We start from the raw sequence: 17,647 nt of genomic DNA, 5'->3' as shown, positions 1-17,647 counted from the left end.
ATATATTACTCAAAATTTTTTTATGTATACTCAATACATAATATAATTTATTTTTTATAAATGTTAGTAAAATAGAATATGTATATTGTATAAATGGGCTTACAATTATGTGACGATTATGTAAAGTTAGCTCTCCGTGCAATTTATTTAACATAATATGCGAATATATTCACACGTGTATACTAATATAAATACATTCACTTATAGTTACTTTATGGATTTCAAGGTTAATAGTTATATTTTATACGGTTTTTTTTTTTGTTGTGAACTTGAATGTTATTTTTGAATACCTTTCACCTTAACCTCCATCATCATATTATGGCGATTGTTATTCATTAATAACTATACCATATATTTTCATTTATAATTACGCCTATAAAATTAACGGTAAAATAGTATTTCTATAGACTTATTTAATATTAATTTCAATATTAAAATTAAAGCAAAATATAAATAATTTATGTAATGGCATTTTTAAATTTGATACTTATTTATTTTTTATCAATCTACTATTATGCCACACAAAATGTATCACCCTTGTCCATTGTAATGAGAATTATTAAAAGCTACAGCATAGTTGACAATTAATATTTCATAATTACATATTAATACGCATAAAAAAAAACCCGTGAAAGTCACTCTACTGTATAGTTGTAGGTATCGGGTGTACTTTGTATTGAGTGGGTCACGGTTTTAATGGCTGTCATAAATTTAAATCAAATGATAAATCATTGTATACGAAAAAAGATTCCAAGCGGAGACGGTCAATAAGTCTTATTGCATTATGTATTATTATATATATTTTATATTACTCTACACTACAAGTAAAGAATAAATTTTTCTATTACTACATAGATAGATGAATCTATTTTTTAGTCAACAAAATATCACATAAATTAAATAATAATTATATTATTATTTTATTTAACTCTTATTAACGTATATTTAAATAAATATTAAATTTATGAGTAACTTTTATCAACATATAACTGTATAACTCGATATAGACGTACTGTTGAACGGTGTGATTGGGTTCGTTTTTAAATATATTAAAATTATTCTAAATATTTTGAGAATTTCATTATATCGATTAATTAATAATAATGAATTTAGGATCGAATAGTTTCAAGTCCTTATAAAAGTCATAAATAAATATTAATAATATTTTTTTAAATTATAACAGTAAAATATATTAAATGATTAAATACAACAAAAAAATCAAAAATAATATATGAAGTCTAAAAATTGCTCATATTTGTATGAGTATTTTTTGTGATAAAAAACTTTCTTGAAAATACTGGAAATTTTTACTTTTGGCTCTCTATATTATAAACTAGATCAATCTTATACTAGAAATCATTTTAAAAGTTGAAGATTGAAGATTTTTTTACTATAGAGTTTACAAGCTTCATATATGGGGTATTAAATTTAATACAAGATACTCATAATTTCAAAAACTATTAAAGTTTACTATATAATTTTAAATCGTTAAAAATAACTTTTTTTTAAAATATTGTATTTTTTATGGTTATATTATATTTAATTTCATGCATTTTTAGTTACTTATTTCAAAAAAAGTTTTTTGAAATTCATTTATGCATACTAGTTAAATTGTAGGTGCTGAGAAGCTTATGAATTATATTTATATTGGTATTTAATGTTCTGATAACTAGAATAGTAGAAACAATTTTTGGAGTACCCGTATTACATTCTAAACAATCAGTAAAATTTTAAATACTTTTTACAAGTTATAATTCCTAACTCACCAGGTACTCATCTAAAATTTGATTTCTATACATCAAAATACTCTAAAAACTATTTGATTTGAAATAAGTAATTAAAAGTTCATGTTTCTAATAATTTTAACCACTAATTAATGAAAAATTATTGAAGATGGAGTTTTTAAATTTTTTGAAAATTTAAATTTACTTTTATTATAATATACTTATACACTACAATACTATATTATTATGTTGGAAAATATAAATATGGACTTTTTGTAGTTATATTTAATATTTTAAATAATTAACTATTATAACTTTGATAAAATAGGATTCTATAGAAATTGTGCATAATACTAAAAATTATTCAACGGTATACTAAAATAATACAGTAATATTTTTTCCTTCGTTAGCACTATTTTATAAACCCTTATATCACCATTTGAGCTACTAGCTATTCGTACAGTATATACAACCAAAGTAACATATTATACATTATTACAGTGTAGGTATAATCCTTTTTGAACGAATATATAAGAAATACATAAGTATATATACCTATGTACCTTCTATTTTCTGACAAAACCATGTTAGCATTTCGGCAAGGTAATTACTGTAGTGTCATTACAGCAATAAAACTAAACCAAATTATTTGAAATACTACTGTAATGTCTGTAGTATTTATTAACATATCAATACACCCATGGATCGTAAATACTAATGCTTTTTTATTAGGACTTTGACTGAGGACAAAAGGGGTACGAATACCGGAACTGTAATAAACTATAATATATGTAGGCTGTTTTTGAGCAATGTAACACGATACTTAAAATATTATCTTATTACCTTATGTGGTAAAAGAGGTTAACTGTGAGTAAAACGCATACGCGTCTAGCCTCGTCGTAACACATTTTCCACCGGTATTGTTCTATTTTGAAATGCGGGCAAACAGCGTTTAGGACGAAATGACGGCTAAGGGGAGGGGAAAAAAGAAATAATCGCCTAGTATTTGTAGAGAAAGTATGTCGTATCGTGGTGATTCACATAAATCAATTAAATGCCTTAAAAAAAAACACACACTCCTCACGCGCATGTAATACCGTGTGCATTTCCGGGTTAACAGTTATTATATTGCGGGAAATAGTCGGTATCGTGATCAAAGAGGTGTCGACCGTTTCAAGAGCTTAAGTGGTAAAACGGCAAACCCGTTTTCGGTATTTATCGAAACAAAAAAAAGTTCAAGCTATCTGAAAAAGGCGATTTAATGGTGTATTTAAAAGTTGTTAGGTTTACTGCAGGGACGTTCAAATGGAATAAACCTGCTGAACCAGAACCGCCTACTAAAAATTCTCCAACTTGTATACATAATACATGTATACGAATGTATGAGTAGGTATACTGTACGCATATATACTCATATACAGTTATTAAAATCTTATATGCAAGTACTAATAACTATAAAAAGGTGTGTATAAGCATTTTGTGTTGGAAATGTATCACGAATATTGTGTATGATATATGTACAGCTATATGTGATTTCAGGTACCCATGTTAAGATTAATGGAGTTGAATAAATGTATGAAATATAGATTTTCATGCAGGTTTTGATGAAACGTGCGATATGTCGAAAGATATTAAGTGTATACATCTCTGAGTTGAATGTTCTCGCGACCTTAGACAATTATGTAAGTATGTTTTAGAACTAGAGATATTAAATTTTTGAAATGTACATGTAATTTAATTTTTAATTTTAAACACAACCTTAGGTTAGGTTAATCAATATAAACATATATGTGTTATTTTTTAAAATAAACTTTAATTTAATGATAGATTAGATATATGTGCATTGTGCACATAAATAATCATAACAATTTAAAAGATTATTGTTATGAAATTTCTCACTAATATTTCTAGTTAGAACAAATTTACATCATTGTCGCATAATTAAAAAATATATCATATTACACACACGATGTACGTCAATAACTGTGTTGATTCTTCTCAATTACAAGTCAATATTGTCATTAAAAAACTTAGATGTAGGTATTACGCGTAAATTAAATTATTATCTATTGATATTGCATGATAATTTTGTGATAATAATAATATGTAATTTATACAACTATATAATTAACTATATTATATAAGAACCGACCCTCCTATTTTTTTTTTTTTAATAGAATATTGAAGAAGAAAGTAATCGTTTGAATTAATCATACATAGCAAGCAAGACCCGTATATTATTTTACCTCTGTCTATTTAATAAATTATATATATATATATATATGAATTAATCATTTTGCTATTGATCTTACTAAACCTATGTCATAAATACACTTACAATATAATTTATTATGCTATGACTAAATCCACAACTTCTATAAATTTAAAACATGACTTTAATATTTTTATTATAAATGTTAATAATAATAATATATACTATAATTACTAACTATATTATATATATTTTCCTTTAAATAGTTAATGTATTAAATATTAATAAATTAATTTAAACAGTTAAAGAATTCATTGCAACAACTATTAGCTTATTTTCGTTGATTTAAAAAATGATAAGATAAGTTAAAATTACTTTTAATAATTATACATACTTATCTGTAATTGAAATTAAAACTAATCAATTAATTTTGTTTTTTTTTTTTTGTGTAATTATTCTGTTTAGTATAAAATGATTTTAAATACAAGTAGACTAATAAATATTTCTTCATTCAATAATTTAGTTGACATCGTGAATAGTCAGTAGTTACTCAAACCAATACGTTTAGTGTAATTGTGTCTAGGAATAGTAGTAGTATAAGATTCTTTTTCACAAAATGTTAAGTTGTAGGTAATTTAAAAAAAAATGAATATTTTTCAATCATTATATTTTATATATGTGACTTAGGTGGTAATTAAAAAAATAAAACAGAAACAATTATATTCTTTTTAACTATCAATATCTTTTCTTCATATTAACTTTAGAACTGTTAAGAGGTAAAAAGTTTGTCGTAACTTATAGCTTAACGTTCTTAACTTCACTAATTCAAGTTAAATTTTTTTTATTAAATTGGCCATCTTGGAATAGTGAGGGCACCGAAAGCTGAAATAGAAGTCATTAATATTAATAATAATATATTACCACGATCGTACTCTTGTAGCAGATAAGAGTTGAGTTTACACAATAAATTCATTTTTCAAATCATTAAAAATATTCTAAAAATGTTTACTTTATACCGAAACTAGTATGAGCTTTCTAGATGTGTGACTGTGTGAATATCATAATTTTATAAGTACTTAGTACACTTATAATAAAATAGGTGCGAATGGCTAACCGCGTAATAATCGAAATCACGTTACCGCGCAATTAATTAATTTAGCCATGTATGAAACCTACGAGTATTATAACACAAGTATATGTTATTAGTAGGGCTCGGATTTTAAAGCATATGCCTTTTTTTTGTATAAAAAAATAGAAATCTAATTTGTATACATAAATTCGTTTCACATCATTCTGATTTAAAATAAACTAATTTTTTTTATTTATTTTTTTTTTTTATGTAAATGCTTTTTTTTTTGTTTTTTTCAGTTAGTTCAACTAATTTTTTTTAATATTTTAATATGTTTACTAGTAGTTACACTAACTAACCTAACTAGTAGTTACAGTAGTAATAATTAAAAATTGAATAAATAAGAAACGTAAAAACCCAGAATGCGGACTAAATGTTTATATTAGATTATTATTGTTTTCGTTATTGGTTTGTTTATTAAAGGTATAGATTGTCAATCTATTGCCTGCAGTACCTATACGATTAGTATGCCTTGAACATTGATATCGACCATTTCAAAATTTAAGATTCAGTGTAGTAATTTGAAACCTCTTATATGAAATATGCACCATCAATCACTGAAGGATGTAGTGAGTTTGTTTTTTACGTATAAAAATATTCTGTCGGGCAATATGAAATCAGATTCCTTACTGCAAATCTAGAAAAATACTTGATTAATAATTCTTTTTTTAATTTAAATTAATTTTTCAAGTTGTTTTATTAATTTTTATAATTAGTTCGTGTTAATTTTTGGTCATGTTTTTTTTTTACTTTTTAAAATTAATTATACTTCTTTTTTGCTTTTTTAGTTGCTTGATATATTTTAAAATCCGAGCCTAATTATTAGGTATAATGAAATACGCGTTATTGTATATTCCCACAGTGGCACAGCGTGTGCGCGCGTACTGATGTCTAACTTTTGTTTGGATGCATGTGGTCCGTAATCGTCGTAACACCGCGATGACATAAAATCCATCAAACTTCAAATGCGTTTTGTAACAATAATAATAATTGCAATCGTTTTAGACGCACAATAACGAAAGAAAGGGAGAGCAGCGGTGGCGGTGACCGGGTGCAGTCCAAAACAAAAACGAAAAAAAACATCATGTGGAGAAGAAATTCAAACGAAAGTAAATCGTCGGCGAAAAATAAAATTACGAAATACGCGGCTTATTCAGGGATACGACCGCACTAGCATCACATCGTGTTGCATTGTATAAAAACGGCCGTCGTTTCTCATTTATAAATATAATAATAACGATGTTATCGTTTGCGGGTCCCCAGAGATCGCGCGCGGATACCCGTCGGGCTCTCGTCTCTAGCAATTCATTTTTCTCCCGCGTCCGCCTTTAAACGGCACGACGTTACGACAATACAACAAATAACAAATGACAATAATAATATAATATGAGCCTTTCACTATTATTTATGTGCATAATATTGTATTATTCGTGTTAATATTGCGCGACGTGCGAATCGAACGGTACACGCGGCGCATGTTGTAGCTGAAGATCATTGCGCGAGTTTTATAGGAGCTGAATAGGATGGCCCACCCGCAGCCGTCAAACGAGCGAGCGGCTGTGTGCGGTAGCGTATACGTACGTATCGTAATAATTATTTATGTTTTGTTCTTTTCACGCCAAACGGAAGCGTTAATGTGAAAAAAATGTTATGTTAAATTGATATAGAAGCAGTGCGGAGAAAGTGGCCGCCGGGTGCGGGTCGCCCGCCGTCGTATCGTTTAACCGCGGTGTCGAGTCTTCATTATCATCACACGTGTACCGATATGTGTTATAATAAAACTTCTACTTATTGCTTACATGTATTAAAAGAACTTACCCGTGGGGCATCAATTATCACCAATTTATACGTGTATCGTGATGACGGTATTTTATCGAGTACGACGCGCCATTAGATCTTTCATTATTCAGTACAATTATAAGCATTTTAATATAATGTAGTGGGTGATATTTCAAGTGGGGTAATCACCCCTCTATAAGACAAATTCTTACATAAAATTTTTTGATTTATTTGAATTATAATTTTTGAAATTTTCAAGTACTAACACCTCCCCCTTCGTTTTCAATAAACAAGGAACGGTTCAGAACTGTTAATCGCAACATTGCTAATCGATCCCTTGACATTTATTCACCAGTTTTAAATAATTAATACGTACGTGGAGGCTCTAACCACTCCGAATAGTTGGCCTTCGGCCCACAGAGTCAAATTATATTACCCTACCCGCCCACACCTAGTCTGACTGTCACGCTCTGAAGCTTCCTTTCGTCTTCACCATTCTGCAAAAAGGCCAGCCAGTGTTTTTCCACCATCACCTCATTCGTCGTGTCCTCGACGTATCATCTGGGAAAAGCTCCAACTCCAGCTTCAGAATTATACCAGAGAAGGTACTAACACCTATTTTAAGTTATAAACACGATATTATAATATATAATACTTTTATGACATTTGTGAACTTTGTCCCATTTTTTTTTAGATTCTGAACGGAGTGATAAATGTATTAATTTTACAATGATGTGTGTTTGTATTTTTATGTCTGTCATCACATTTTGGAGCAGTATAAGTGCTTCGATTTTTAAATTCAGCCCCATTTCTGATATAAAAGTGAATCTAGTTGGTACTTTGGGGGGTCAAAAGTAAAAAATTTCTAATAGTTTTCAAAAGCGTCAGAAAAAACCTTAAAAAATTAACAGAAAAACAGGAATTTTTACACCAAACCAGTTTTTGACAAAAACTATAATTTTATTTTACTGTAACTTAAAAAATAATAACTGTAAATACTTGAAATTTTCACCAAATTTTTATGTTAGTGTTATCTATATAGGTACAGTTAAATTTTCAAAAAATGTTGACTTTATTTAAGTTATTTATAGACCACTGAAATTTTCGATTTTCATGAGAATTTTTAGTTGAAGTGTCGATAAAAAAATGTTGGATGACCAAAAAATACTTGTAAATTTAATACAAGGTTTCTTATGAGTTGTTGTTATTGTAACTAAAAAAAAAAATAAAAATCGTTAGTCACAATTTTTTTTTATAAGCGTTTATAGTTCAAATTTTTATGAAATATGTCAAAATCAAGAAAATTTGCAAGTAATTTTGAAGTTGAAAAATCATAAAACTTTTTGTGTTTATATTTAAGAATAAAAATTTTAAGTGCGTTTGAATTTTAAATTTTTACGAAATAGCGTAACGATAACGATTTATCCTCAAACGATTTTAAATATTTGTTATCATTCAAAAAGTATAAGTTGTAGATACTTGAAAATTTCACCAATTATTTAGATTGGTATTTTTTTTATAGGCACAATTTTTTTTTATTAACATTTGAAGTTTAAATATTGACAAAAAATCGTCAAAATCATGAAAATTATCTTGTAGGTATAATTCATAAAAAAATTTGCATTAGTAGCTAAGAATTAAAAATTTAATACAAGATTTTCCATAAGTTAAGCTTACAATAATTATAAATGAACTTAAATTTTGGAGTATTCAGGCCATTAAAACATAAACCACCTTTTTCACCAATCACTGGAAATTATATTATATCCTAGGCTGACAAATCATCTTCGTTCAGAATCGTTTTTCGTATACAATGATACCTATCATTGGATTCAAATTTAACACTCCTATAATATATAATAATGATCCACACGGCACCTAATGTACAGCAGAGCGGTACTCACTTACCTGTTTTTTTAAATTAATTACAAAGTTTCTTTTGTAGTCGAATAAATAACTACAGATAATATTTTATACATTTTGGTTATAACTTATAACTATGTCACCAACTGCTCTCTGTATAAAAGAATTACAGACGTATCTTATCATCCGTTTACTAAATATATTAACTATTAAGATATTACACACCTAAAGATCAGAGCTCGGTAATTTATATTTTTAAATGACTTTTTTTCTTCTAAATGTTCATTAGGTATACACAATATACGTTTCAGGTGTCGCACTACACATCATCTATATAATTATAATTTAAACATGTGCCGTTCATTTCGATAATCGCTACTATAATAAAATATAGAAAGAACGTCCAGCAACGCCCCTGATAGAGAAATGTATAGTTGTAGGCTACAGCGTGTTGTAGTATAACCCGCACGAGAGCTTTCCAAATATGAAGAGAAAAAACCTAGACGACGTAAATTTATATATATATATATATATATATATATATTATATGTATATACAATTACAATATGCTAATTATACCGGACATCGACGCAGTATTATATATATATACACGCGCTCGTGTGTATAATAATATTATATATACTTTTAAATTGCACTTATATCTATACTATTATACCGTATATGGCTTTGACGTTTATGTATACTGTATATGCATATGTATGTGTGTGATTTTTAGTCGTTTATATCGTTGCCCGTCAGTCACACACATGAGTAATATATATAGTTCGTTTATTCGTATAATGCGCGGCCTGATTTCCCCCATATCGTGTGCAGCCTCCCCGCCGGTCGCATCCATCCGGTTTTCACGATTCACGAGAGAAATTTCCAAATTTGGCCCCGCGGGCGTGATATGAAAATCGTAAACACTTGGTCTTTTTTTCTCCTTTCTCGGCAACTCTACAACGGCCGTCAACATCATATATATGTATACATTTGAATATGGTTGTATCTATTATGAGCGCATAATTTATATTATATGTGTGTCGCTCGTTTTGATTGAAGCACAGTAATCGATCAGTATCAGTTATCGAAAACGATTTCAACGCCGATCTCTTGAACTAATTGTCTGACTGCAGATTGCGCTCGATATTTTATTTATTTTTGTCGTCTCCGTGTCGCGATGCTTATGATGGGGATGGTGTTTTTTCCAAAAAAATGTCTTTATCCTAAAAATAACCCAAGCTAAACGTTAAAGGGTATTTAAATGATGATTTAATAATAAACAATTAGGAAACAATAAAACTATTATGAAAACAGTTTTGCCATGATATTGTTATTTATTTTTTAACGACAAAACCAATTATTTATGAACGAAATTATTACCAATTGTTAAATTTAAATTTAATTTCTAACATTAATAAGGGTTTCAATTTTTTGGCTTTGGAATAGGGAATACTTGAATTATAGTTGAAATTATTGAAAAGTAAGATTAGTTCAATATTATTTTAATATTTTGATACTAGATAATTATACGTGACATTCAATAAAATAAAATATTAATATTAATATAAATATTAACTAAAGTAGCGTTTATCTATGAGCATCTCATAATTGTATACTAACCTAATTTAAATCACCCTTAGGCAATAGGTATCGATTTTTAATAAATAAAACCACCATCAAATATATATGTTTAATGTTTTTTTAAAGTACATTTGTATTTTGTTCTGTTAAATTTTTTCTTCTACATCCCTAAATTTCAAACTCAAATTTGATTAGTTGTGTTGTTAACTAGTTTAGTATCACATATATTATATTTATTAATATTATGATACACTTATGTAAATAGTATTTACTATAAAACTATGTAAAATAAGCATTCTTAAAAATATGAATATTGCTTAAGAAACCTAGTCATGTTTTTTAAAAGTACTTACTAACAGTTATCAAAGTAATCTATAAAGTGTTAAATACAAGTTTTATAACGTAATGAGTTAATTATTGTTTTAATTTTTATTAGTCTACTTACTATACAGCTTATAAAATGTATTAATTCGTTAATTTGAAATTTATATTTATTATAATATTTATGCTCTCACTTGTTATATGTATTTAGTATAATATTATTACATGTTTGAGACTAACGGTATGCTGTTTATACTTCAATAAATAAATAATCATAAAATAAATTGCAGCGTTAAATCCTCTATAACCACCATATATAAATATACTAGGTAGGTGAGTTGGATTTTAAAGTAACGATGATCTGCAAAATTATGCATAACTATACTCCATGTGCTTATTTATTAACAACTTCTCGTGGAGAGAAAGAGAGAATCCTGAGAAAGTTTGCAGTTAAATTCGTTTGTATGTACCTATTATATATCGTATAATAGGATAATTTATCTCACGCTTTGTGTGATAAATAGAATCTCGAAGCTGCTCTATCAGCTTGTTTTCTTCGAACGCAAGAATTTATTACTAGATCGGCTATACATCTGATTGACGGTAGTATAGTGTACTACGTGAGTCTAGACTCACAATTTATAACACTCGTCCGTATGTTTGTACAAGTTTAAGTGGATTTTTAATTTTATTACATATACACACAAACAACCATATAAAAGTCAGGCTATATATTTAAAATATCTTCAATAATATTATTATTATTACTATATTAGTATACTTGTGTATTTACAGACTGACCTTAGACCTCACTAAGACATAAGTTATTTAAAAATCTATTTAGGTCTGCGTTCGGTAGATTTTCAAAAAATCTTAGATAAAACAATTCAGAATCATTTTTATATTGTAACATTTTCTTAAACAATATTTAAACATTTTGTGTAAAATAAAATAAAAGTTGTATACTATTAGATTATAGCTTATAAGCTTCATTCCTGGATGTATAATAATTCAATACTATAAAAACAATTCTTATTATGACTAAATATAGTATGTCTTATACATTTATTGATCCTTTTTTATGTTTAAAAATTTTTTTAGGTGTATATATCTTTTCATATAGGTACAAATAATTATTATATCTATACAATTATATCCGTAATTATATATAATATATAGTTTTATATCTATTTTAATTAGTAATTGTACTCTCGCTATATCCATTCAAGTAGAAAATACATACCAAAAAGTTGTTAATATCCTTAATACTGTGTTTTCATAAAGATAATACCTTTGAGAGTATTCCGTATAGTTGGTTATAGATGCAATTTTGCACATCAGCAGTAGCAGCAGCAGTTGCAGTAGCAATGAAAACATACGTCTCGCATACATTCTCGTTTAGCGAATCTCCTATAACACACCGGGCATTTAAGTCTCTTATGGATGTTGTACAACTTAGCACGGCAATCGAAATAAAGTTTGTTAGATCAAGAGGCAAATATGAATACAGGGGAAGAAGGTACGTAAAAAAATATATATATATATTTTTTTTTTTTATGAAAATGTCCTTAATAGATAATATTATTTTTTTTTATACATATATATATATTATATATTATATTATTATTCTTTGGTTAACTGTATATTTTTTGTTTCAGTTCACAGAGCACCATGTAACGCACGAATAACGTTATATATATAGAGTTGTATGTATGTGTTCCTATGTGTTCCTGGAGTATTTCAGTTTTGAATGTCGTCGGTGTTGGATCGGATGGCAACTATATATAACACACATTCATACGAACACGAGTGTTTTGTAACTCGTGGTTTTACAATGCATCATTGTTGTCTACATACATTGTATTAGGAAAAGTAACGAAATAATATAAAATACATAACTGTGCGCCGTCCAGCCACACAAACGCACAATGCCCTCGGGTGGATCGTTTATTTGCTCGCTTGACGTTTATTTGATAACCGAGTACAATATATGTGTATAATATATAATATTACATTATTATTATTTATTATTATCATTTAAGTCATGTTTCGCCAGCCGCGTAAACCGTATTATTTCGTTATTATTATTTGCCAGTCAGCCAGTCAAGCAATACAATAAAATAATTACGACGATATATTCCTGCAGGTTTGTCCCATTGTGATTTTTGTAGGTGTTTATAATATTATATATATACATAAACATTATACATTTAAAAGTTATTATGTGAGCCTTAAATTGAAAACCTCTTTATAGGGAAATAGTTTTAAAAATGTTTTGAGTTTCTCAGTTTCCCGAGCATACTTTGTTTGTAGAATATGTAGGATCAGAATTCTATGATTTGACCATTGATGAAATACAGAACTCGAACTTAACAAAAAATCAGTACGGGAGAAGATGAGCCACGTGAGTGATTTAAAAAAAAAAATTAAGTGAATAGGGCTATTATATAAATATAATATCTGAATTCCGCTGTATGTTATAATACGAAAATGCTATGCTGCATACCAGTTGATCTCGTTTAAAATCCGTATGTTTGTCAAAATGTCTGTATGGCAGGTGCTTGTGTATAAAATATAATATTATAAAGTGTAGGGCCAAGCATTTTTGCACGTTAAAACTAGTTCCGCTGATGGAAGTGCGTACATTTTACCGCAAATCGTTATTATAAACTCGCAAGTCCGTAACTATACATACATAATGCTTATTATTGTATTATATATCCCTGTATATACTGTAGAATAATGATATATTTTTACCGTCGAAAAGACATATATCCACGATAACGATGCGATACATCTTGTGCTTGTTATGCATACGCGCGGCTTTATAACTTTGCCGCGAACTCTGAGATTTATATATACGCGAGTGCGTGTACATAATATATAATATGTATTATGTGTATACTGTATACCACTACCGCGTTACATGCGTAGATGCGCGTTTACATAAATTAAAGATAATACGACTCGGAGTATTTTAATATATTTTTTATATACGTATAATATTATTATACATATCGGTGAAATAATCGTCCTAATTGTGTGAATAAATATCCGTCAAAGTCACTATGCTCCGACGTATATACCAGCCTCTCGCACGATAACCTAACCTAAACGATTATTAAAATATTGAACCTCTCGTTATTTTTGTTTCTGTGCCAGTGATTATCTGCCGTATCTAGTGTACAAGTACACTACAACATTATAATATTATTTACGTGTGTTATGGTACAAATATGCTACATTATAATAATATAGGTATATCTATACGTTTACGTACATAAACCTGACAGTATTTGATGTTTCTGCAAAAGAAAAATGAAGGGGTGCCCAGTTTAACGGTGTTGCGTGAGTACAAATCACAATATTATATGTAGGTACTCACAATACGATTTTACAACTTCCGAGTATACCTGGTAGGTATAGTGTTGGGTCAGGATATGATAGTTATTATAACTCATAAGAGTTTGTATTTATATAGGTATTCAGGTATTGCTGGGAAATGGTATACTCCTGCTGCTGTAGTTCCTGCAGTCAGCACAAACATTATCATAATATTATATACTATTGATGTCATTAATACGATTAAACCATCCTTCGTACGGTGAAAACGAGCGGTAAATGTTATATTATTATTTATTGACATATTTTTAAAACGACACAAAATGTAAACAACGAAGAATGCTTTATCATTAACATATTTCCGTATGCCCGGAGAGTAGTCTAATTTATTATAATTTTATGCATCACACAGTCGTGTTTAATAATATTATGACATGCCCTACCCTGTGCATATTATATACATTATAATGTTATGTATTAACGTACGTCAAAAGGGTTATTATTATAATTTTTATGAATGCATTAGAGTTGTACTCCAACGAATGTCATGTTATGGCGGCGGGGTACTTGCCACGCTTGTTTGACGTAGGTCAAAATCATTTCCAGTTCTTCGATATACTGACAGGTGACTTTCAATAAGTGTTGGCATTGAATTTCGTCATAACGTCATTTTCGTTGGATTCTGTCAACATCGTAACGGTATAATATATATGTACGATGCGTAATTGTATTGTAACCAGGCGACTCAATATTATTATACGTTACCTACATTGTGTTGTACAACTGACTACTTATTACGATAGTACCGATACCATTATTTCTACAGGTAAATTTGTGTAACATTGCAAATGTACCTATACCTATCTCGATCAATTAATAATATAAATTATTCATGATTTGCAGAATATCCTGGATTTTTGAATGATTATAGCAGCTAAATATTATTAGAAATAATAGTTATACAATAATATATAAACTAAATAATTTTTCCGAACAATTAGATGTCAAAACAAAGGTTTCCAAAGTAATCCATTATAAATATCACACAAATTTAATAGTTACGTTCTACATACAATTTAACTGGCTAGTTTAGTTTCAAAAATGTTATTTAATTTATAGATGGCTAAATCTAAAAGGAACTACAAATAAATTAACTTTTCTGACTTCAAAGCTCAATGCAAACATTATTATTATTATTAAAATTGTCATCTTTTCTTTTATAATATTAAAAATGCATATTTATTTTTTTAGGCATTTGGGCCTAATGGCTAATATTCGTAGCAGCCATCAGATACACAAAATTAAATTAATTAAATTTTGATACATGGTAATTTTCAAAAATTCTATCTGATTAACAGTATATTGAAGAAAAAAATGATTGTCATTCGAAAAATAGAAGTTTTCATCACCATAATATAACAATACTTAAAAGGTATAAAAAATCTATTTATTTAAAACATGCTCCATAAAACATAGGTACTTCGAAATTTTAAAAATCAGAGTTTGGTTAAATTATTTTATTAAAAAAAAATGATAGTCAGCTTGCTTGGCGATCATCCTGTTTATTATAAATTTGATACGTGAGAATCTAATTTAATAATAAGTTTTTATTGTGTCTTTGTCTTTTGACATTCAATAGAAATGTAAAATCGATATAGCTTTTTGTTTTGCCTTCCCTGATTTTCACAAAACTAACCAATAACTAACCCCCTCTTAAAATATATAATTGTATGATATATTAATACATTTTATAATATTTATATTGTATAACATTAATATTGGATTTGTATGGATTGTTATTAGAAGACGCCTTACAAATGTATAGAATGCAACAAAACTTGTTTTATTGTTAAAATTAAATATTGTTTGTATTTTAAGGCGAAGCACATAACTATCGTCTATTTTAAAAAAAAATCATTGATTTTGAAATAAATATGCTAGAATTATGTAATATAACTAATGATATATTATTTAATTATTTACATCTCCATTAATTCTTAATAATATGAAATATATTAAAATTTAAAAATATATTTTGTACTTTTGCAATTTAAAGTTTATAATAAATCTTCTCTATAGATAGAACACTTGATCTATAATATGATCTATATTGAAACCTTTATATATTTAACTACTAATACAAAGTAATAATTAATAATAATAATAAATATATCGATATAAAAAATAGCATACAATTATACGTTAAAAAAAACAAACAAACACTCAAATAATCATACAAGAACATGAATATAATAATATTATGATTTATAATAGGTAAATACACCATTTAGGTATGTTTGTTCTGTGGTATCATTGAATAAGAGAATAATATTTTATTATTTGTAGAACATGGTGATGACGTTATAACAAATTGTTTACAGAAAAAAAGCGGAAATATAAAATCGCAGAAGAAAGTGAGTAAGAATAACAAACCAAGATAATAATATATACCACACCCTAAGTGAAACAAAAAATTCCACCAAGAACAAACAAACCTAAACCTAACTTAGCCGGTGTTACCGGCTTACAGGCAGCGCGTGTAAGTATTTGATAACAGATTTTCTTTATGTGTTTTATTATAATTTCTTTTCATTTGGGTTAATATAAAAGACTCAATGTCAACGCCAAAGTCTTTATTTATTCTTTTAATAAAGTACCTTTTATATTATAATTTATAATAGTAGTATAAGGCAAGGGCACTGCCATAAGATACACATTATTCTTACTAAACTTATACAGCTACCTTTATTACATAATACACTACTACCACGTGTATACTGTATTTAATATACTTAATAATATAAAAAAATTAACATATAAATAAATTATGATTAAATTTCAAAAATGCCAAATAATTGTTTTTAAATTTATTACAAACAAAATTTGCGTTGAACACTGTGATTTTCTTCCTTATAATAAAAAAGGTACGAAATTTTTTTTTTTTTAAATACAGACCAATTAGGTATTATTTAAATTCTGTATGAATACACCTATTTTACCTTATAACATCTCTAAAATATAATTCAAAATAATAAGTATTACTATATGTACTATTAGTAAAAATTAATACAATCAATTACCCTTTTATTTTCATGAAGTTAGTTATGAATCAATAACTTATGATTCATGACACGGGCTTACATTTAAATAAGCTCCTGGCAGCATCAAACCCCGAATGTCCAAACCTTAATTATCAATTCAATAATTACTAAAACTTTTTATAATGATTGATATCCTTTACAATAGACACGTAAATATATCTTTTTATCTTCCAAAACTATTGCCATCCGGTTAAGACAATTATAATTACGTATAACACTTATGTATAGTTAATATAGTCACACACTTATAACTCATTAACTAACCATTTATATATAAGCAGTTTATTTTATTTTTTTTAATATCACGGTAATCGTGGGAGAAACACGACCCTTTTCTAGCACATTGACGACACTGGAATAATAGACTCATTTTTTCATAAATATGTTTATGCTCGTTTATGAAGTACTCACACGGTTAGCATTAAATTCGAGCCTGTATTTAGAACGTACACACTACACACCCAAAGACAGTCCCAGATCAATGAGTTGCAGTATTCTATAGCGATACGCTAACAGTAATAAGTACTAATATTATCAAAGATTTAGTGGAATCAGAGCCAACATATTAACCGACGACCATGCCAGTGTGGTG

The sequence above is a fragment of the Aphis gossypii genome, chromosome 3 (genome assembly GCF_020184175.1).
Source record: "Aphis gossypii isolate Hap1 chromosome 3, ASM2018417v2, whole genome shotgun sequence".
Taxonomy (NCBI): domain Eukaryota; kingdom Metazoa; phylum Arthropoda; class Insecta; order Hemiptera; family Aphididae; genus Aphis; species Aphis gossypii.
Note: the sequence above shows the minus strand (reverse complement) of the source record.